At 44.2% G+C, this 23,114-nt stretch overlaps 1 protein-coding gene across 2 annotated transcripts in view; it reads left to right on the top strand.

The window, feature by feature from the left end:
* Nucleotides 1-14,429: 14,429 nt before the first annotated feature.
* The window catches only part of npy8ar (neuropeptide Y receptor Y8a), a 35,858-nt gene continuing 27,173 nt past the window's right edge, over nucleotides 14,430-23,114 (top strand). The window contains exon 1 of one of the 2 annotated variants that reach the window (XM_030434897.1): nucleotides 14,430-14,830. The gene's annotated coding sequence lies outside the window, so the exon portion shown is untranslated. Of the gene's footprint in view, nucleotides 15,015-23,114 lie in introns of both variants that reach the window. The other variant, XM_030434898.1, reaches the window with a different exon arrangement.

Below are 23,114 nucleotides of genomic sequence, written 5' to 3'. Positions count from 1 at the left end.
TTAAAACACAACAGCTTAAACATGTATCATACTGACGCACATGTAAAGGTTTTGCCACATCTATCAGAATCCTGACACTGTTCTCTGGTTCATCACGACACACCAGCTGTGTGTTGATCGCCTCCTTCCTCCTGGTTCACTGTTTATCACCAACTTCTAGCTGGAAATCAGTGATGAACTGTACCTCCACTTCTTGCTGCCATTTCAGGGTAATGTGGCAGCACTTTGTGTGTACTAATGATTAATTTGAAAGCAGAAATTAGTACTTCAGATGCAGTAATTATTGATTTTGTAGCACGAATTAACGCTTGTAATTTGTGCCGATATAATCAGTTCCAGAGCGTGAGAGCTCTCAACTGTTTTCTTATTAGTTTATTTTCCGTGACACCTGCTGGGCTCTTCACAGCTCTGATCAATTCAGTTTGATTGAATGAAAGTGCATGAAAACATCCAGAAATCATTGTGTCCTTCTTTTTATCACTGAATTTAAGTGAGCATTATAAGACACAGTGCAGCCACTTAGTCTGCTAATCTTTCCTTTGCATCCACAGAAGACCACGAGAGCTAAAGAGCGTTTATCCCTTCAGGACGTCGTTAAACAGCTGGTTAAAAACATCGTTTCCTCATGGAATAAGAGCTTCGCCCCGCTGGCGAACACTGAAGGTCCCTCTGTGCAGAGTGAGACGTTACTGACATTCATTTGTGACTGTGTCACTCAAAACTCTGATCCAAAAGAGCAATACTGATGAGGATTTGTGCAATATGGTAAACTGCTCTAATGTAGAAGTCGCTCACTTTAATTTGTGGCATATTTGTTGTTCACTTTGCCCACAGGGATTGTTTAAAATGGTGTGCCATTTAAGAAGAAAGCATTATGTAGAGTACAAGTGAGTATGAAACACTGCTGACTGGAGGTGGCAGGAAAATGAGTTCATGACTGTTTTAATGCAGGGAAACATTTTCATTTATTCTGAAAGATGTCAACACTGAAAAATGACCTCTTTCCTCCTGCATTTAAAAACTGATTGAACTTTATTATTCCATCAAAATTTATGTTGGTGTAGTGTTAATGTATTAGTTGTACCCGTGTCCAACAATTAGCAGTGTTGCATTGTGTCTACGTCGTTATCTGAATGAAGTAAAAACATAAGACTAATGTTCAGGTTCCACTTTTTACTTCTACTTCTGACATGTCTGTGATCAGAGGATCGAGTCAGTGTAACACAACGATTTAAAATTTCACACGACGTATCTTAGTGTTACGTAATGTAGTGCAATTAAACATGAAGTCATGTGACTCACTGCTTGTGACTTTATGGTGCCTGGTCAGTAGGTAGGACGGATCATGCTCGCTACATGATTCAAGATCTAACAGTCCACACCTGATACCAAAGCTGTCTGAGTGAAATCATTTTTCTCTGAATTTCAGTTTTGCAAGTGCCAAGCGGTGTGCTGCAATCAGGCTTTATTAGACTAATGGGTCGGTGCTGATTCACGAGGTGCACCGCTGAGAACCTCCTGAACATATAATGACTCACAGATGCTTCTGACAGCATCTTGTTTTCCATGTGACACAGCAGAGACACACATGGCCTCTCCTGCTGTTCACCTCACCTCCTTTTCTCACTAACTCAAATCGCACATTCATTCAGTGAGTTCTGGTTATAATGCTGCGTCACCAACAATCAAAAGTCCTAATTTGATTCACAATTTAGTAAAAAGGAAAGTCCTTGTCCTCCTGGAGAAATACCAAGCAGTCGTAAAGTGGAGGCAAAGGGAATAAAACAGATTAATGAATAACATGGAGTTACTTTGGACTCTCGGCGGGTCGGTGACGCACCACAGAAGAACATTCACAATAAACAAGTAAGTATGAGCTGCACTCGAGGCCAGAGAATAACATTGAACCAGCACACGGCACCCAGGCAGAATAAAAAACACTTTCCCTGAAGAATTAGCGCCACACAACGAGCAGCAATGAGCCGACGCACACACCGAAGCATCCTTTCAAAACAGCCTCCTGCTGTCGGTGCTGCTCGGCTCCCGCTGACACCGCAGGCGGGCCTCCATAGTTCTATTTCTATATTCTCAAGCGAGGATTGAGGTAAATCCATAACATAAAAGGTTGATCTTAAACACAAATCCACCACAGTGTTCGACTCTGTGTTTCCACACAGACTTGATTTGAACTGATGTGATGTGACCCGGCTCCTGTGCTGACTTGTGTCAGTTCTGGAGTCTGCAGGCAGTGAGCTACCTTTGGACTGACAGGCTGAGCGATCTCTGAGGTGTCGGTGGCACCTCACAGCCTCAAAACACATTTACTGTGTCCAAACCCCTCCAGCTCCAGAATCCTGCCTCGTCTGCCGGGTCCAGCTGACACTGACGGACTACAGAAAGCTGCTGTCGCTCGGCTCTCACTGCATGTTTATTAAACTTAATGAGTTGTGTAATTGTGTTGGAATCCAACACATTGACTTACAGGTGAGATTGTCATAAAGCCAAGGCGCTTCAAAACAGTGGTGAAGATTTAAAGATATATTTTCTGTGTTGTGTACTTTACATTAAACACACCATTTAACAGCCGGCACTGCTGATGGAAAACCAACTGATGTGACCCAGTTTGCACAGAAGGTAGCACCGACCTGATGAAACGCACCGTTACCTCCAACAGCGCGCCTTCAGTTTCAATTATGTCAAAAACAGAAGAGGTGCAAATAATGTGATAACAAACAGAAACAATAAACATCATCACAGAGCGAATAAACAGAATGGGAACATAAAAATGATAACAGATAAGAAGCAAAAAAAGCAAACGAACAAAACAAATAAAACTGAGGTGCATAAAAGATAAATGGGAGTTTAAAGCACTTACAGTCTTAACATGAGGACACAAAATATCCTACAAAGTTTATTTTATAATAAACTATGTTTTTTTACCTGACAGACTTCGATGTATATATACGTATATCGTATCGTGATGTTGCAGGAATAGATTACAACTTGAACCTTAAACGTGTTTTGCTCTAACGTTTCATTCTGAAGTAAACACTGACAGACACAATGTAAGGAGGAAAACAATGACTCCAGCAGGGTTTCCATCGGTTCCCTACAAACCTCACTTTCCCTTCATCCTCTGCCAGCGGGAGTCAGATAAAATCTCCTGGGAGCAAGCTTGCCTGTTTCCACTGTCGAGGCTCCAGAACCAGCTGAAAACTGGTCCAAACTGGTCAGCATGCAGCAGTCACAGTGTCTGAACATCCTCAGCTGCATTTTCACACAATCTACTCAGGTTCTGGTTTTAACTCTGGATGCCGACTCAGAAACTGACCCACACACGAGTCGTACGTCTTAATAATGACTGCAGAGAGACTTTATGAAGACATCTACGTCAGGAGAAGCAGAGAAACATAAACCAGGTTTGTTTTGTAACGTGAGGCAGAGATGCTGTTAAGGATGAAGGAGGATGACGAGCAGAAGAAACGTTCTACAGGATGAAGGAGGGGGGATGGATGCATCATTTAAATTGAGCTCATAATTACAGAGTGCGCGATCGTTCATTAGCAGCCATTTTGCATGATTACTCTCATTAATGCTGTTATTATGAATAGAACGCTTCAAACATTCAACTGTGTTGAGACCGAGGCAGCTCTGCCATCAGCAGGAACTCCACATCACAGCTTCAGTTAATATATGACGAGAACAGACTGAAAGCAACGACAAATCCATCCTTAAAGGAACAGTTCACCTGACAAGGTAAACCCAGTCATCCTCTCCTCCCTCCTGATGATGGAAACCAGCGCTGGAGGAAGAAGTCATATCCTTTACTGGATTAAAACAACTGATGCTGTAAAAATACGGTGATATGCTGCTTTTCTACACAGGTTTTTGAAGAAGCGTCACGTTGTACGTTACTGACGTCATGTTTCACAAATGTGCTGAAAACAACAGCAGTTAAAGTTAACACAAGCGAATTCAAGCCTTATTCACACGCCATCACCGGATGTTGATATATCGTGTCAACACTTCGCTGAAAAACGTCAGAATCTAGCTCATTCATATCAGATCAGAGCCAAGATGACAAAGACCCAAATATTTGTTCCTGTTGCTCACAAAAGCCAGATCTTGGCGTCCACGATCCCAAATTCACGTGGAACGACATTGTTTACACGCTTTTTTAAGTTGAAACCGTCCCTGTAGCTGCTGAGCTAACAACATCATCACGCATCCCGTCTGAAGTGGATGCACGAGCCCGACCGCACGTTGAGGATGTAAAAAACATCTATTTTTGACGAGATGTCAGAACAAACTGCAGCTGACAACCAGGTGTTTTAAAGAGCCGTGGGACATTTCTCAGAACCGGATATTCTTCACGGTGCTGTCGGAGTTCTGCTCCCCGTGACAGAACTGCTCCTTTAAACTCCATCTGATCGGCACCGAGCAGCAGCAGCATCACTGTCAGGCACCTCGACACCCACATCACAAACATTATATATTATGGATTATGGACAGCAGGTCTTTATGCAGCTCTGCATAATTTGCATGTAATTACCCGTAATTGGCAAAGCGTACAGCATGTATAATAAAGAAGGTGAATGAGGTTTAAAGCAGCGATGATGAGCCACCAACAGACCTGTGGTCCATTCAGCTCCTCCTGTCACGACTCTGAGCGCTGACTTCTTCTTCAGCCTCGACTCATTTACAGCGGCTGTTTTATTGATAACCAGGAGAATGAAACGTGAACAGGACTTTAGCTTCTGCAAACAAAACAGCCAAAATAGCTCCGACCACTACGATAAAAGTTCAGCTCTTTTTGAGACTGTGTTTCTAAATGATTAAGCCTGAAACCTCTTCATACTTTTAATGAGACATCAGGACGTTTTCCAGCTGTGTTTGTGTCCACAGAACGAAGATATCTGAACCAAAACATGACGTTTTACTAATCCTAACTAAACCCAACAGCATGATCATGCAGATGTTACAACATAAAACTGACAATTGAAACGTTTCAACACATCCATGGTCACTTATAACATTTACTCGGGTAGTAAAATATTCAGGTGTGTTCAGACTGAACGTGAAGCAGACAGCGAGCCCGGTTCTGTTCAAAGGTCATCAATGAATCTAGCAGAACCTCCAGAACAAAGACTGACCGACTGGCCGATCACAGAAAGATCGCAATCGGCCGATATGAAAACATATTGTTTTTAAAGAACACAGTGTAGAAAATGATGCGTGGGCTGATTTGTAATTAATACAATTTGTTTTTACAGTTTTTTCAAAAACATCTCAGAGCGGCTCTGGTGACATCATCACAGCTGCTTCCTCCTGACCTCGCCGATAATATTCACTGTATTTTCGTCTCATATGGATGATGTCATCACCCTCATCCTCCTCTGCGATGTTAAACAAAAAACAGAGAGATAGTAAACCTCAGAGGGTCAGTGACCATCACACAGCGGCGGATGTTCAGATATCTTTGTCCCGAACGCACAGCCAGCGCTTTTCTGCCCGAGCAGAACATTATGGACTCGGACTCAGTCTGGTTCTACTCATCACGTCACGTCTCCTTTCTGGCCTAAAAACAGCAAGAAACAGCTTCTTTCTGGTCTTAATGCTATGCTAAGCTAAGCTAACCACCTGCTGGCTCCGGCTCCAGAGAGGTGACACAGATGTCAGAAGAGAATCAGTCTTCTCATCTCTGCAGGAAAGTGAAAAAGCAGAAAAGTAGAACTTATTTTTGAGGCTCCTCATTGAAGAGTTCCACTCGTCTCTGCAGCCCGTTGATCTGCGTCTCTGGCTGACAGCTGAAGGCTCTCGACGTGTCACACCGTCTCTGCTGGACCAGCTGAGGACGACTGTGATGGAAATCCACTTTGTTGAAACATTTATTACCTTGGAGGATATTTGTGACGGTGAGCAACTGAGCTGAACTTTCCAGGATGAACCAGTGTGCTCCAGATAATCATTAACTGTGTTTTATATTTCTGTTTGTGCATGAATTAAACAACTCAGACTGAACATGTGAGTAACTTCTTCTTCTTCTTTTTCTTCTTCTCTTCTAACAGAAACTCGTAAGTCTTGAGATTCAAAACTGTTTTTTGTGTTTTTTAAATCTCCATTTTTGTAATGCGATACTTCAAAATGTGACTCGACTGAATGTTATTTTACCATCCAGCTTCACTCGCCCTTCATCAGATGTTTCATGTATCTGAACTTTACCTGAGTATCTGTGTGACTTCTCCTCTGTACATCTGAACTTTCTCCTCCTCACAGCTTCAGAACAACCTCGTTACTTTAGTTTGAGGTGAATGGATTATTGTTATTTCCCAGCATCAGCAGACTGATGTGGACCAATCAGAGCACATCACGCACGGCAGACGCAGCGAGACGAGACAAAGACGTAAAAGCCGTAAGAAGGCGTAAACAGACAGAGAGGGAGACTGGAATGTGGAGAAAAGGCGTGTTAGTGTCTCGTATCTGCAGAGAGTTTCTGATTTTCTCTCTTTGTTGCTGCTCGGGACGCTTTACCAACCCAACATGTGTCTATTTGACGTCCTGGGAATGAGACTCAACAATCAACTGTCTTTGTGGTGCGTTCAGGAACAGCTGGGACAAATCCTACTGATTCTACCTTTAACTTTAATAGTCTTTGAGTTCTATTAATATGTCGTGAGCTTCAGTTAGCTTTGAGCACAAATGTCCTTCAGAGGGAGACTTTTTACTCTGATACTCTGAGTACATGTCAGAGCCTGTAATCTATTACTTTACTGGAGTAAACAGGTTGAATCAGTACTTCTACTTCTACCAGAGTCTGTTTTTACACAAGTACCTGAACGTCTCCTGGAGGACAGACTGTGTTGACTCCTCTGATATGCTGCCGCTGAAGAACGTGCATGTTGTGGTTGAACACACATTAATGTCATCGATTGCAAAAACCTTTCAAAAGCAGAAACACAAATGCAACTGTATTTACTTCTGCAAGATCATTTCAACATGCACTGTGTTTAATTAGTGAAGCTGCTCTGCAATCAGTCGTTTTGGACTGAATATGTAGCACACACACCTGGCTGCAGCTGCCATGTAGGTGTCTTGCTCAAGGTCACATTGACACGAGGACAGGAGGAAAACCGTCAACCCGCCTCAGCTGATCCTGATGTGTGTTGGTTTAAAGTGAACTCAGGTAGAGAAACATTTGATACAACTGCAAAAACACGTAACTGTCAGGGGAGAGATTTAAATGTCAGAGTGTGTGTGTGTGTGTGTGTGTGTGTGTGTGTGTGTGTGTGTGTTGCCAGGTTGCAGGGTTGAGGGTGGCTGGTTCTGGCGGGCTGGTTGGCTGACGTCAGGTATGGACCTTTGCAGAAGCATCTGGTGCCTCGCTGATGCGTTCAGGCGGTTTTCCAGAGGGCACGGAGTCAAACAGGAAGCTGCCAGCGGGCCTCTGTGGACCTTTTCCTTCGTGTCCCGCGGCTCTGTGACGGCGAGCAGCTGGATGACGAACACATCCTCGCCGTCTCTCGCTCACGTGTTGCGCCCACAGTTTTGTCTTGAAGCAGACGAAACAACAGCACAGCAGATGTGATTGAGTGTCAAAGCTTTGTGTGTGATGTGAGGAGCAGCAGGGCCACTTTCTCAGTTACACTGGAGATGTTCTGATCCGAGTGCGGCTGCCGCTGCCGGTGTCGCTGCCTGGTGTGATTACAGTAGCGCTGCTGATTGCCCCGGAGAGACGGAACGATGTGTGGGCTCCTCCGTCCTCTGTGATGTTCTGAGAATGTTGTTGTGGTGCCAAGACGGCAGACTGATCTGTAGGAGAACTCAATCTGCTTGATGAGTTTTTCCATTTTATGCCACATTATACTTCAACTCTGCTCCATCTCAGAGGGAAATATTCTCCTTCTTACTCCACTACATTTATCTAACTGTGGAAGACTGACTCCCAGTTCCACCAGGCCGCTTTACAACAACGCTCGTGTTTCCACGGTGCATTTTTGTTGCTTGGAGAAATGAAATCATCACTTTGGGTTCTCTGGCTTCACACAATCACAAAGGAACTCTGATCTAACATCATGAAACAGCTCCTGCAGTCAGACCAGCTGATGTTAGCTCGTACCTGGTTAGTCCTGCAGACGGAAACATGTATAAATGAGAGGGAACCATCTTCATGTCGGTTTGTTCAGTCTATCTTTAAAATAGAACGTCCTGTTTCCTCCTCACAGTGAAAAACAGCCTCCTCCACCTCAGCATCATGTGTGTGATGCGTTCATGTGTGTAAGTCTGTGAATCATCTGTGGAAGTATTCAGAGTATTCAGACCTCACAGAGATTTACTGCAGTTTATAAAACACTGCTGTGTGTTGGATGCAGCTATATTGCAGCAACTATAGAGAAAAGAAAATCAGAGAGTCTGTTTTCAAGTCAGAGTTTCTTCTTCGTGCTCTGGAGACGTCAGCGTCCATGAGTCTGTCAGAAACCTCGACAACGACCGGAGGGAAGTTCTCCAGAGGATAAAAACTCTAATGACTCAGTGTGATTTCCTGACATGTTCATGAAGGAAAAGATACTGAAGGTGAAGTCTCACTCCTCTGAGACTCACACACAGGCAGGAAACACATTATATAATTCAGTGTCAAAGATATTTTTTGTGCAAGTCGGTGCAGAGACGCAGATTCATGTTTATTCTTTCAGGGCAATTTAAAACAAATCATATATTATAAATCACTGATTTATTTGTTGTGAGGTCAGTTTGTTTTAAAATGTTGGATCACTGACTATTAATTATTTTTTATCTGGGTTTGGGTGCAGCAGGGTTCCAGTTTTGGCCGCCCTCAGGAAAAAGTTGTGAGGAATAAACACCTGAAGCCTCATCAGGTTCTGTTCTGATCCGGAGACATTTACCGACAGGAGCAGAGATCAGAGGTGACTTTGTAACTTGTGGTTACGGAGCTGACCTCCAGGTTCTGTTCTGCTGACTGCTGACTGGAGCTGGAGGGGAAATGGACTTTACTTCATGAACGTAACGTTACATAGAGAAGACAGAGAACCAGAACCAGAACCAAAGTCTCTGCTGAGTGCTGACTTCACTCAGAGCTTCACCTGACCGACTCTTTGGGAGAATAAACATTTGTCTAGGAGATGCGATCAAAGACAATCCAGGGAAGATCATAATCTCTCATGTCCTTGGAAAATAAACGTCAATAAAAACATTTAGGAGTTATTGGAGAATCGTGGTGTTTCTATGTTTTCTTCATCATCAAACAGCCGTAGGATCCAGCTGCAGATGACAGAGACACAGCTGATGAACCTTTGATGGACAAAATGATCTCTGGAGGCTCAAAGGACCGTGAGGCAGAAGGCAAGGGTCAAACCAGAGAGGCAGCCCAAAACAGGCAGGAATCCAAAGTCCAAATAATGAGGCAGCGAGTCAGACCGTCAGATGACAGGGTTCAGGTAAAAGGCTCGAAGGCAGCGGCATGAAACATCGGAGCGACACTGGGAGGGCGAGTGGAGACGGGTTCACCTGGAAACAGGAGGTGATTGCAGCTGTTATGAAAATGACTCACGATTTCTCTGGATGGGATTAAAATAACTGGCCAGCAGCCGTGGTGCTGAAGTCATCCCACTCCTCCCTCCAGACATAAAGCCAGTCAGAAAGGCAAAGTCGAAAAAAAGGATCACAAACATCTGTACTTGGATGCACAATCAACCCGGAGGCAGATTGATTTCTGCGGTCGAGGCCGAGATCTTCACCGCTGCGCCGCAATCAGTGCTCACATGCTGTGAGCTGCCCGGAGCCGGGCCACCAACGAGCCGCCGCCACTCTGTGCTCCAAGGAACACAAGAGGCTTTTAACACATGCCTAATTCATCCTCACAGTCTCCAGCGAGCATCGTACTCACAGCCCAGTTAATAATATTGTTCCAGTACCTCCGAGGTTCCAAACATAACGCAGGCCAGGAAGCTTTTGCAGCATCCATCTAATTAAAAAACACTGCGGTGAATCAATTCTAAAGGGCACAGGAGGGAAGAAAAGAGCCGGGCAGGAAAGGTAATATTAGAAAAGAGGAGGGAAAAAATCATCTTCTCAGGAAGGAAGTGTCCTCAGACCGTCCACACGAGTCAGAGTGTCCCCACAATATAGGACTATATAGAATCATCCTCACAATAAACAAATATCCCTCAATCCAGAAATGTCCTCACAATGCACAAATGTCCTCACAATGCACAAATGTCCTCACGATGGACAAATGTCCTCACAATGCACAAATGTCCTCACGATGACAAATGTCCTCACGATGCACAAATGTCCTCACGATGACAAATGTCCTCACAATGCACAAATGTCCTCACGATGGACAAATGTCCTCACGATGGACAAATGTCCTCACGATGACAAATGTCCTCACGATGCACAAATGTCCTCACGATGACAAATGTCCTCACGATGCACAAATGTCCTCACGATGACAAATGTCCTCACGATGCACAAATGTCCTCACGATGACAAATGTCCTCACAATGCACAAATGTCCTCACGATGACAAATGTCCTCACAATGACAAATGTCCTCACAATGCACAAATGTCCTCACAATGCACAAATGTCCTCACAATGCACAAATGTTTTCACGATGCACAAATTTCCTCACAATAAACAAATGTCCTCACAATAAACAAATGTCCTCACGATGACAAATGTCCTCACAATGCACAAATGTCCTCACGATGCACAAATGTCCTCACGATGACAAATGTCCTCACAATGCACAAATGTCCTCACGATGCACAAATTTCCTCACAATGCACAAATGTCCTCACAATGCACAAATGTCCTCACGATGCACAAATGTCCTCACAATAAATAAATGTCCTCACGATGACAAATGTCCTCACAATAAACAAATGTCCTCACGATGACAAATGTCCTCACGATGACAAATGTCCTCACAATGCACAAATGTCCTCACGATGACAAATGTCCTCACAATAAACAAATGTCCTCACAATGCACAAATGTCCTCACGATGACAAATGTCCTCACAATGCACAAATGTCCTCACGATGACAAATGTCCTCACAATGCACAAATGTCCTCACGATGACAAATGTCCTCACAATGCACAAATGTCTTCACGATGACAAATGTCCTCACAATGCACAAATGTTTTCACGATGCACAAATTTCCTCACAATGACAAATGTCCTCACAATAAACAAATGTCCTCACGATGACAAATGTCCTCACAATAAACAAATGTCCTCACAATGCACAAATGTTTTCACGATGCACAAATTTCCTCACAATAAACAAATGTCCCTCAATCCAGAAATGTCCTCACTTTTCACAAATGTCCTCACAATGCACAAATGTCCTCACAATGCACAAATGTCCTCAAAATGCAAAAATGTCCTCACGACGACATGGTTAATGGTGTTAACCAGGCGCTCACTCACTCTGGACACTTTGTGCTGCCTTTATAACAGAGCTGAACACTTTAGCTCTCACAGAGGCGGGTGAGATAAATGGACCTCTTCTCCCTGGAGGACCACAGTAACAAGTCGTTCAGACGTTCAACGTGTCTCATATCACGTTACATCACAGCACCATGCAGCTCGCTGCACGCCACTACAACAGAAGGACGGTTGTGGGTACAGAGAGGAAAAGCAGCCGGTTGTGAAGTGTGAAAGCAATTATTATCCCCAGATTGGACTGTGGCCTGAACTCATCCGTCCTCGTGTTCGCCTCGAGGCTCAGACACGTATTGATGATACGATCTGAGGTCAGAATCCAAATAACGTTTCATTACAGTGCCGAGGAGAGTGTGAGGAAAACTCTCTCCAAACAAAACGTTCAATCCTTCTGTCCCGTAACTCTGCCTCCATCTTCCACCGTCTCTCCTCCCTGCTTTCATTTTCCTCTCGCAGCTTTAGAAACTCATTATCGCAGCAAATTGCTCGGAGTCGGTCACAAGCGACGCAGCGCGGCGAATGTCTGATGCTTTTACTTCATCTGATCTGTGAGGCTGAGTGCTGTTTTACATTAGAGCAGGATAACAAGAGGTTTCATGATAACACACACACACACACACACACACACACACACACACACACACAGCAGCTCACGTATGACAGAAAACAGATTAGAAATAACAGCAGTGTGTTTCACTTCCAGGGACACGGACCTGTTTGTGTCGGCGTTTAATTTGTTTTCCTTCAGAGCGCCTGAAGCCCGACAGCCCGAGTCAGGTCAGCAGGTGGAGAGAGGAAATGAGAAGCACCAAACTTCATGTGATATATCTGATTAAAGAAAGGAGGAGAGGAAGGAGAGGAAGGAGGAGAAGGAGAGGATGGAGAGGATGGAGAGGAAGGAGAGGAAGGAGGAGGAGAGGATGGAGAGGAAGGAGGAGAAGGAGAGGATGGAGAGGAAGGAGAGGAAGGAGAGGATGGGGAGGAAGGAGAGGAAGGAGAGGACAGGCCTGAGAGGGGAGAGAAAGGAAAGGAAAGGAAAGGAGAAGAAAGAGGAGGAGGTCAAGGAGAAGAATGAAAGGAAAAAAAGGACAGGCCTGAGAGGGAAAGGGAAGGAAAGAAGATAGGCAATGATATGGAAGGAAAGGAAATTTAAGGAAAGGAAAGGAAAGGAGCAAGGAAAGGAAAGGAAATATGGAAATTAAAGGAAAGGAAAGGAAAGGAAAAGGGGAGAGGAAAGGAAATTAAAGGAAAGGAAAGGAAGGAAAGGAAAGGAAAGAGGGAAAGAAAGGAAAGGAAATTAAAGATAGGAAAAGAAAGGAAAGAAGTGAGGAAAGGAAATTAAAGGAAAAGAAAGGAAAGGAAAAGGGGAGAGGAAAGGAAATTAAAGGAAAGGAAAGGAACGAGGAAAGGAAATTAAAGGAAAGAAAGGGAAAGGAAAGGAAAGGAAAATAGGGAAGGAAAGGAAAGAAGGGATACTAAAGGAAAGGAAAAGAGGGAAAGAAAGGAAAGGAAATTAAAGATAGGAAAAGAAAGGAAAGAAATGAGGAGAGGAAATTAAAGGAAGGATAGGGAAGGAAAGGAAAGGAAAGAAGGGACACAAAGGAAAGGAAAAGGGGGAAGGAAAGAAGTGAGGAAAGGAAATTAAAGGAAAGAAAGGGAAAGGAAATGAAATTAAAGGAAAGATAGGGAAGGAAAGGAAAGGAAAGAAGGGACACAAAAGGAAAGGAAAAGGGGGAAGGAAAGGAAAGGAAAGGGAAGGAAAGAAGTGAGGAAAGGAAATTAAAGGAAAGAAAGGGAAAGGAAAGGAAAGTGTGGTAGGAAAGGAAAGGAAAAGGGGAAGGAAAGGAAAGGAAATTAAAGATAGGAAAAGAAAGGAAAGAAGTGAGGAAAGGAAATTAAAGGAAAGATAGGGAGGAAAGAATGGACACTAAAGGAAAGGAAAAGGGGGAAGGAAAGGACAGGAAAGGAAAGAAAGGGAACAGAAAGGAAAGGAAAATTGGGAAGGAAAGGAAAGGAAAGGACATTAAAGGAAAGGAAAGGAAAAAAGAATAGGGAGAGAAGAGAAGAGAAAGGAAATGAAATGATAGAGATGCCCTGAAGGACAACAGAGAAATATAAAATGTTTGGAGGTTTTATTGAAGAGGAAAATATTTTTCTCTGTGTGAAACCGAGTGAAAAGAATTGAGCTGTCAGTTTTTATTCGCTTCTTCTGCCAATTTCTTAATCTTTGAATAAATCACTTGGTTTCACACATTCTAAGATTCTCCAGTCTGGAGAGAAACAGTTCAGATCAGGGCTGCTGTCGAAGGACACAGATGGAAAGGAAAGAGAGGAAGGAAAGAAAAGCTGATGTGGGAGATAAAACCTCCTTCTGTTCATTAAATCATCAGAACACCTGCAGCCTGCTGCTCATGGTTCTGGTTCTCAGGTGGAGCAGCAGCTGAGACCGGAGCTCGTTGGACGAGAGGAGAATCTGAAATGTGTTGAGGGGAATCAAACCTCCTCCTCGCCCACTGAGCTGCTTCTGACTTTCTTGTGCCTCTGTAAGAACGTCGATAAAGATGTTTTTTTATGTGCTTATTGGTGACAGAGTGGTCGTCTGTTTGTTTTATCTGACCCAGTGGTTCTGATCGCCCTCTCCCCTCGTCTCCTGCCTGTGTCCTGATAAGAGGAGGTGAGTCGGATGAAGACGAGCTGATGGAGACATCTGAAGTCTGAAATCAACTTTCAGCTGCTTCGGTTGTTCAGCAGAACGCTGCAGCTCTGTTTTACTGTGAAGCTCCAGAACTGTTCTGTGGACTACGACACTTCACCTGACTTTATATCATCATGCTGTTTAAGTTCTGTTGCTTTACAGTTCCTCAGCAGATGAAGATCAGAGCCTTGCACTGCCTGAATTGGGAATGAGGACTTTAAAAACCTTTTATCACTGTAATTTTACAGCATCAGTTGTTTAAAGGATCTGGATTCTTCCTCCAGTTCTGGTTCCTCTCTCTGGGGGGGCGTCTCTCTCTCCCCTCTCCACCCTCTCTTAAAACCTGGATCCGGCCCTGCAGACCGCGTCACTGAGTCCGGTCCTCCTGCAGACCCGACCCCACAGGGACGAACCTCTCTGACCGGTCCATGTTGAACAGAAGCCTTGGAATACAGAAGAAGAAGCTCCACAGCGCACAGCTCACTGCGCAGCTTCTCCCACCGCCTCCAACCGCACACACATCAACGCACACATACACACGCACACGCACACGCGGCGCTGTGTGCAGAGCAGTGAGCACCAGCAGCACACACACACACACACACACATACACACACACACCAGCAGCGTCTGTGGCCGCAGACACAACACCGACCGGCGGGCAGGTGAGTGCAGCTCTCCGCTGCTCGTCCTCTTCTCGTTTTCTTCGTCTCCAGAACGCGTCGGTTGGATTTTACAGATGTTTTGTTCTGAGAGGCGACAGATGTGACAGACACACACACCGAGCACGCACCGAGCACACACCCGGCGGAGGGCGGCGGACAGGCGGCGTGTTGAGCCCGCACAGAGGTAACTTGTGGCGGGGCTGCGTGAGGCTGCAGCTCCGGCTCTCTGAGACCTGATGGAGGCATCAGCTGCTGCGGTGTGATTGGTTAATTGTCGTTTAATTGATCGTGACTGATGTGCAGACAGTCATGAAGCTTCTATTGATCACCAGACAGAATGATTGTTGATGGAACCTCTTCAGGATCTTTGTGTGTCTGCAGCATCAGTCAGTGTGAGTGTGAACACACAGAAACTAAAGTTATTGATCAGACAGTTTGAGGATCAATCATGAGTCGATCGACAGCTTTGAGTCGCTGCTGTTCAAATGTTGACGTTTGCTTTTCCTTATTTTCATCATCGACACAAAACTGAGTGTGTTTGAGTTTCAGTGGTGAACATTTATATCAGATCGATCAGTTCTGATGATGATCCAGTTTCCTATCATCACCTGATCGACAGATATTAATACACACAGGACTTCATCGATATCTGTTTAATCCTGACGTTTATTCAGATTAATTAATGAGCACCTCATCAGTAAATCCTGTTGTTGTGTTTGTGGATGATGTCACACAGTCGTCATCACTCAGAGGTTGTTGAGACGTTCCAAAACCGTTTGATGGTTGATTAAAATGTAACTTAATGTTAGAATAAATCAGATTTATTGATTACCGGTCCTCCTCCGGTTGGTCTTCAGGTGTTTGAGGGTCTCCGAGGGGCTCGTCGACCTTCTTCCGGCACCGCTGGCTGTAGAACTGGTCCACTGAGCAGCGCCGTCCTGGAGATGCAAAAACTCCCTCCAACAGCTGCTCAGTGTGATTTTAATCAAACACACAGGAGGGAATAGTTCGTCTGTCGGGGACGTTGTTGGTTCTCTTTGTGTCTGACTGTTTGTTTTACAGGCTGCTGTATTTGCCTTTGGCGTGAAAACTGCTGCTGCTGAAGAAGCCGTGTTTAAAACAGAACAAATAGATCCAGCGATCGAGTGTGAAGTCAGAATGAGGTCGATGTTGCTGACATGGAGTCAGATCGTGAGCCGGCTGAGCTTTGACCTTCAGAACAGAAGCGTTCGGCCTCGTGTAGAGAAAAAGAACGAGCTCGTTAAACATTTTGGATCTGAAGTGGCAGCTTGTTGGTGAGAGTCGTCTACAGATCAGTCTTCTTTTCTGTCTTCACGTGGGAGAAACAAACAACACTTAAGTTATTTAACTGGCTCTTCTCAGTTCAAACCACCAGACGCTTTACATTCCTTCATCTTTCTTTTCTTCAGGTAGAGTAGATATTTATATATCGAGACAACAGACGGCTTATTGTCTTGTAAGAAACAAACACGGCTGGAGAATGTCCCTGACGTCTCGTTAATTAAATCCAACTGTTTCACGCTTACAAATGTTGAAACGCTGCCTTGAACAGCTGTCACTGGCCTGTTCGCCTCACTGTTGAAACACTGGACATGTTTATTAGACCTGATTAGACTGTGGACACATTGAAACCAGATGTTTCAAAGCTGTGAATGTGATTGTTGCGTCTCATGTTATAGTCTTGTCCCTGTTCTTGTCTTGTGTATTTACCTCTCCTCTCGTTCCAGATCCCCCTCCCTGCTTGTGTGGTTTAGTCCTCCGCCCTGATCACCTTCACCTGGTGCTTGTGTATGTGTGTTGATATAGTCCCTGTGGTTCCTCTGTCCGCTGCCAGTTCGTCTTCTTGTCCCCGTGCAGAAACGTCCCAGCCTTTGTTCCAATCGTCTCCAAGTGTTTCCTCCGACCTCGTCTCTGCCTGATTTTTTTGCCTCCGCTGACTGACTACTCGTGTCCTGAACATATTTCCTAGTAAAGACTGTTGCCTTGCCCAACTCAGTGTCGTGTCCTGCATTTGAGTCCAAACTATTGCTGTGGTTTCCCTGGTCGTGATACTGATGCGTCCTCTGTGATGATGGCAGCTGAAGTGTTAAACCAGGCGTCTCACCATAAACGTGGTATTTCAGACGGTTTTGCAGGACGTAGCTTTGCCGAGCTCAGTGACCATCTCACCTCGTGTTCTGAGTCCACAATGCTTTCCAACGATTTGTGTATGTGGTCTATAATACTACTCGGTTGGGAGGTTATGAGTGATGAGGCGACCCACTGTTAGCCAACGAGGATGGACATCAGGCGCACAACGCTCTGTGATGAAGGATATAAGTCGCCTTGTTGCTCTATGCAGAAACACAGAAGCTCTTCCAGTGTGTGCGCCACCTTTAGTCACATTGTTTGGGTTTTATCTCTATTTGTGGCTGATTTAGTTGGCGTGACGGTCCAGTAGTTGTTCTGTAAACTCTCTCTGTCCACCAGCTTCTCTGTGCCGCTCTGTGCTCAGGTTATTACTCTTCCTGATCGTGTGAACAGGTGATTCTTCATGTTGAAATGAGACGTTTACAACAGATTTGTGCAGTGAAGAGCGTTCGGTGAATTCAAACCTCACAGGAGACGGAGAGAAGGATGTGATGAATGTTGTCTCACAGTCTCGTCTCTCAGCTCTGCTGTGTGCAGATAAGATCCAGGTCGTATTAATTCAATCATTCAAACCCTCATTCATCTTCATAAAGTGCATAATTGGATATGAGTCTACAGAGTGGACATCTAATTACAGTTTGAGCCGGCCGTCTTTCCGATGTACCGACCCGTCTTAACTAAGACGACATTTATCTCCAACAGAACATCACAAGATCAAATGTGAACAGGTATAATAAACCTAACGAGAGCTCTTTAACGGAGTTGTCGAGCTCACTGCAGCTGTAGGTTGTCCAACAGTAACGACTTCACTTCACTGAGATAATGAGACGGCATTTAATTAGGATGAGAGTAAAACACACAGGAAACTCTGATCCTCAGGGAGTGTTTATACTCGTTTGAATGACGGTGTGTTCGAAGATATGAACTTTATTCATTTTATATGAGAACGTGTCAGCAGACAGTTGCTCTTTTACACATTCAGCTGTTACAGAAGCAACTCGATCGCTGGTTTGGACTCGTGTTCGTGTCACATGATGAATCTCAGTCCAGTCACGTCTTTCTTTCAGCTCTGGTTTTGGTCTCCACCACCTCCCGAGGGAAATATCTGCTAAATGCTCCACCACGTTCACCGGCGTCGCGTCCGTCTGCTGTTTGCTGCCGAGCCGGTGCTGTGAATCTGGTTTATATGAGCTTATTCAATTATAATGCAGATGAGAGCTGTGAGAGTGAAGTGTAAAACCAAAACAATGAGCTGAAAGAGGCTAAAAGGTTTGTTGTTAGTTTCTGTGAACCACAGATGTGCTGAAACTTAGACAGAGTTGATATTTATAGACTTCTTATTGTCTGGTTAAGTTTCGACATAAAAAACACTTGAAGAAAAAATCATATTTAAGCTACAAACACGGCTGGAAAATGTCCCGATGTCTCTTTAATTAAATTTAGCTGTTTCACACTCTCAAATGTTGAAACGTCGTCTTGAACAGTGGTCACTGGCTTACAGGATTCACCTCAGGGATCTAATAAACACGTGGAGTGCCACAGAAAATACAGAACATTTTGCAAAGCCTAGAATAGTGTGCAAACCAGAAGTTAAAAGTTGCAGATCACAGTTTAAACTAAAAACATTTTCACTACTTTAACACACGTCAACAATATGGAGGCTGATTACTTCTGTCTGACAGCGACGACCAAAATGACAGCGTAGCGTCTTTGTCGTTAACTCACAGTTTGGTCAGGTTCAGGAAAACTTTTTGGTTTGAGTAAATGAGTCTGTGACTTTTCTACTCATGCGACGTAACTTAACTAAATCATGAGGTTAAAACAACTGTCTGACCTCCGTGATGAGATGTATGTAAACATCCATCTATACAGACTGTCGCTTTTTATACGACTTCACCTGAATTCCTCTTTTGTTGCCGTATTAACTACGACAGCCACTGGGTCTGATCGGCTTCTTTCACAACCACAACATATGAGATCGTTTTCCAAACTGCATAAAGCTTAAAAACTGTTAATAACAACAGTAGTTTTCCAGGATTAAACAAAAACATTCTGATTATAAAACCTCTTCGTTCTGAAGTGTCAACAACACAAAAGCTCATTTGGGTTTCACGGAAATGACCACGAGCACCAGATGATGTGAATCAGTGAGATGAGATCCACAGTTTGTGTCCACGGGGGGCAAAATGAGGTTGTTCAAAAGACAGAAAATTGAAAGGCAGGACACTGAAACCACAGGACCTGGACACCGGCTTGATTTTATTTCATGGCATCGAACACAAGCAGCTTTTCTGTGAGAAGAAACTGGCAGCGTGACTCATGCGCCTGCTGGGCTTCGCTCGGCAACAGTCGGTAGGATGTCGGTTTGAAATGACAACATTTCAGCAGTTTTCTCTCCGGTCGAGCGTTTTAAACTGTCCCCTGCTTTCATTTCACACATTAACAGTTCGCACTCATCTGTCCTTGTTTCTCTCTGCACACTTTTCACCCTGCGGTTGAAATTCAGCCCACAGATTCCTGTTTTTGTTGTTATTGTGTGGCTTTTTTCGGCTCATCCAACTTGCAGCAGTGGGAGAAGATTACCCTGGAGAAATAATTATGTGTGCTGCTGCAGAGCTGAGTGATTCAAGAGGCGGGCAAACGTAATATTCAATATATTTGGTCATGTGATGCATCATTTTCATGCTTTTCTTCATTAATCTGCCCATTAATTCATCCAATAATCGACTAAAATTATATTCAATTCTAGCGTTTTTTCTACGAGGATATTAGCTGAACATAACAATCTGATTTAAGTTTTATTAACAATAATACACAGAGGTGACGGTGTGTTTTCTGCAGGCGTTCCTTCAGGCTTCATACATTCTGATCACCTCCACTGATTAAGGTCTGGCAGCGATATGCTCGCAGGATAATCCTCAGAGAGATGTTAGAAACAAACCAAACTGCTTAGATATTTAGTTCACTGTGAGTCGAGTTCCTTTTTACTAGAGCAAAATGATTTCTGAACTACTCAAGAAAATAAACTGCAGATTTATCCAGAACAAAGACGATCTCAGCTTGTAAAGTTCCTGTTTCCTGTTTTGCGTCGCTGACCGCTGATCAGTGATGGTCAACAACCAGAACAGATTCACATTCAGGCAGCTGCGTTTTGATGTAGACTGACAGGTGATGAGGTTTGTCTTTAATTAAGCCTAAAGGGAAGGACAAGATAAAACAGTGTTTCTGCCTGTGATGGGGGCGTCAGTCATGTAATCAGCGGTCTGAATCCTCATCACATTTACAGAAACACAACAGGTCGTTTGCTGAAGACTCCTGAAACGACATATCTGACCGCTGGAGATCAGCAGCAGGCGAAGCAGACACAACTGGTGACACGGTCACAGTTTGGTTGGTTCAGGCTCAACAGCTTCAGTCGAGGGAAACGGGTTGAGTTAAAATGAGTCAACTCTTACTTTTGGTTTCGGAACGAGCACAACCAAACCAGCATCATTAAAGGGATATTCCGGTGTAAGTTTAATCCATGGTCTAACACACCGTGAAACTGTGTTAGACTCCCTCTCGAGAGATCGAGTTAGCAGACCGCTAATTTACGGAGTTTTATCAACCTCAGAAACGACCGCACGACAACAATACACTGCAGTAAATGGATCCAAATATAAACCGCCACCAAATAGCCACAAATAATGCTCAGAACAGCACCAAACTTCAGCAACAGTACAAATAGGGTCTCAGCACATAGTCCGGGGCATCTAACCTCCGCTAGCTTAGCTGGATTTCTACTGAAAAGCTGACTAAATTTACCACTCTTCTGCAGCAGCTTCCTGTTGACGGGAAGTCCCGACGAGTCGATTACCGAGTGCAGTAGAGTTCCGCGGCTCATGGATGAAAATGTATGATTATGACTCCATGGAAAAGCAATCAAAGTTCATATGTGTCTTACCTGCCAGTTTATAACAGTTATTATCGAGAGCGGACAGGGAAAAGAACGGAATTGAGCATTTCTAACCGCACTCGGTAATCGTCGCGTCGGGACTTCCCCGACCCGGAAGCTGATGGAGGAGAGTTGAAATCTGTTTTTAGCTTCCCAATAGAAATCCAGCTAAGCTAGCGGAGGTTAGATGCCCCGGACTATGTGCTGAGACCCTATTTGTACTGTTGCTGAAGTTTGGTGCTGTTCTGAGCATTATTTGTGGCTTTTTGGTGGCGGTTTATATTTGGATCCATTTACTTCAGTGTATTGTTGTCGTGCGGTCGTTTCTGAGGTTGATAAAACTCCGTAAATTAGCGGTCTGCTAACTTGATCTCTCGAGAGGGAGTCTAACACAGTTTCACGGTGATTTAGACCATGGATTAAACTTACACCGGAATATCCCTTTAAACCAGGAGGGACGAGGACCAGGAAGCGTTTTTTTTTTGTCGTTTTCACTCTTTACAATATTCACCTAACGTCCTTCTTTGCTGCTCGGTCGCCGCCTAACAACAGAAGTCAGTCTGGCTCATTATAAGCTGCTCTCACAGAGCTGGGCCCTCATACAATAATCGACCTGTTCAGTTTTACAGTCTGTGTCGTTAAATTTACAGCCACCACTTATTAAGGCTCCCATCATGAATTAGCCTCAGAGAGATTTATGTCGACCCTGAGCGGCGGCGAGCGCTCTGCAGATGGAGGCTGTAAATCCAGCGTGTCAGCTAATTTCTGCTCAGTCCGACTCTGCTTGTCTCTGAAATGTCTTTCGGGTTGTAATTGTACGCTGCTGATCGGCTCACGACTGGTCAGCGGATAACAGAGGAAAAAAGCATGCATGTAATTTGTTGTAAGCTACAATCTGCTGGGTGCTAAACGGACCCGCCTGGTGCCAGCTCTGGGTTTGGATGGTCTCCTGGTGTTAACAGTCCTCTCTCACTCTGTTGACAGGCAGGTCAGGTGAATTGGAAAGTCTAAACTCCCTGGAGGTTTGATGTAAATGTGTCTGTGTGTCTCTGCTCTGCAGTTCACGGACCATCTGTCGAGGGTTTTTCCTTCCGCCTCCTGCACACTGATGCTGGAGACTTTCCTCACCAGATAAACACCATCGGAGCCGCACTGATCAATATTTCTGGCCACGTTAGCAGGATGACTCATAAAATTAGATTCATATGCTCGTTCACAGGAGGATCCCTTTGGTGCTCCTCCGACTTTTCATCTTAAGCCATCAGCAGGTCAAATTTGAATTTGTTTGGTTTCTGGCCGAGTAGAGCTCAGCAGGAATGAAGCCCTGAAGTAAGGTCTGTGGTTTACACAATATTTTCATATTATGCACCCTGCAAATGAAATGATAAGCGTTTACATGTGTTAGAAACAGCGGTTGCTAACAAGTGTCTAAATGAGACTGCAGAGGTTGTCGGGGACATTAAACGTCCTCACACTGCTTCAGGTTTCTCACAGTTGGTTTGTAAAACAGACAAATTGTGAGCTGTAGTTTCTCCGGTAAACACACCGACCTCTTCGTCAGTCGCAGCTGCAGTTTCAGTCATGTGACCGTGATGTCGTCTGTTTGTAGCCTAACATTAGCTTCTTACTGCTACACAGTAATTTATGTTCATCTGTGGAGATTATCTGGATTAACAGAACCTGTAAATATCATAACCAGAGAGATGCTAACTCCAGTGTTAGCCTGCAGAAATACTAATTATATTACCTGAATCTGTTAGCCTAACTCTATTACCTCTAACTTTATTATCATCTGTTCTCTGAATGAGATGTACTTTGAAACATGAAGTGGTTCATTTAAAGCTGAAGTTGATGCAGGTTGATCAGTTGTTGTTATATTTATTATTCAGATTTGATCTTAAAATCTATGTTTTGATCATAAGAGTAAGATCTGTATTCAGAGTGTGTTCATAAATAAACAGGATGAAATCGTCTTAAAGAAGAACCAAACCCAGAGGTTTGCTGAATGTCCCCTGTGATCCACTAATGTTTCCACCTGTTGAGTTTGTGACTGTGTGAGCGTCCGTCCTCCACCCTGACCTCCACACCTTTACTTCCCTCCTCCTCTTCATTAGTGATGCATCGATGCTGAAAGATTTTCATGAGTCATTCAATACGTAAGTCCTGGTGATGCGGCGCTGATAGAATGGGTCAGTGAGG

Source organism: Sparus aurata, chromosome 12 (assembly GCF_900880675.1).
Source record: "Sparus aurata chromosome 12, fSpaAur1.1, whole genome shotgun sequence".
Taxonomy (NCBI): domain Eukaryota; kingdom Metazoa; phylum Chordata; class Actinopteri; order Spariformes; family Sparidae; genus Sparus; species Sparus aurata.
This window is presented reverse-complemented; position numbering and strand designations above follow the sequence as displayed.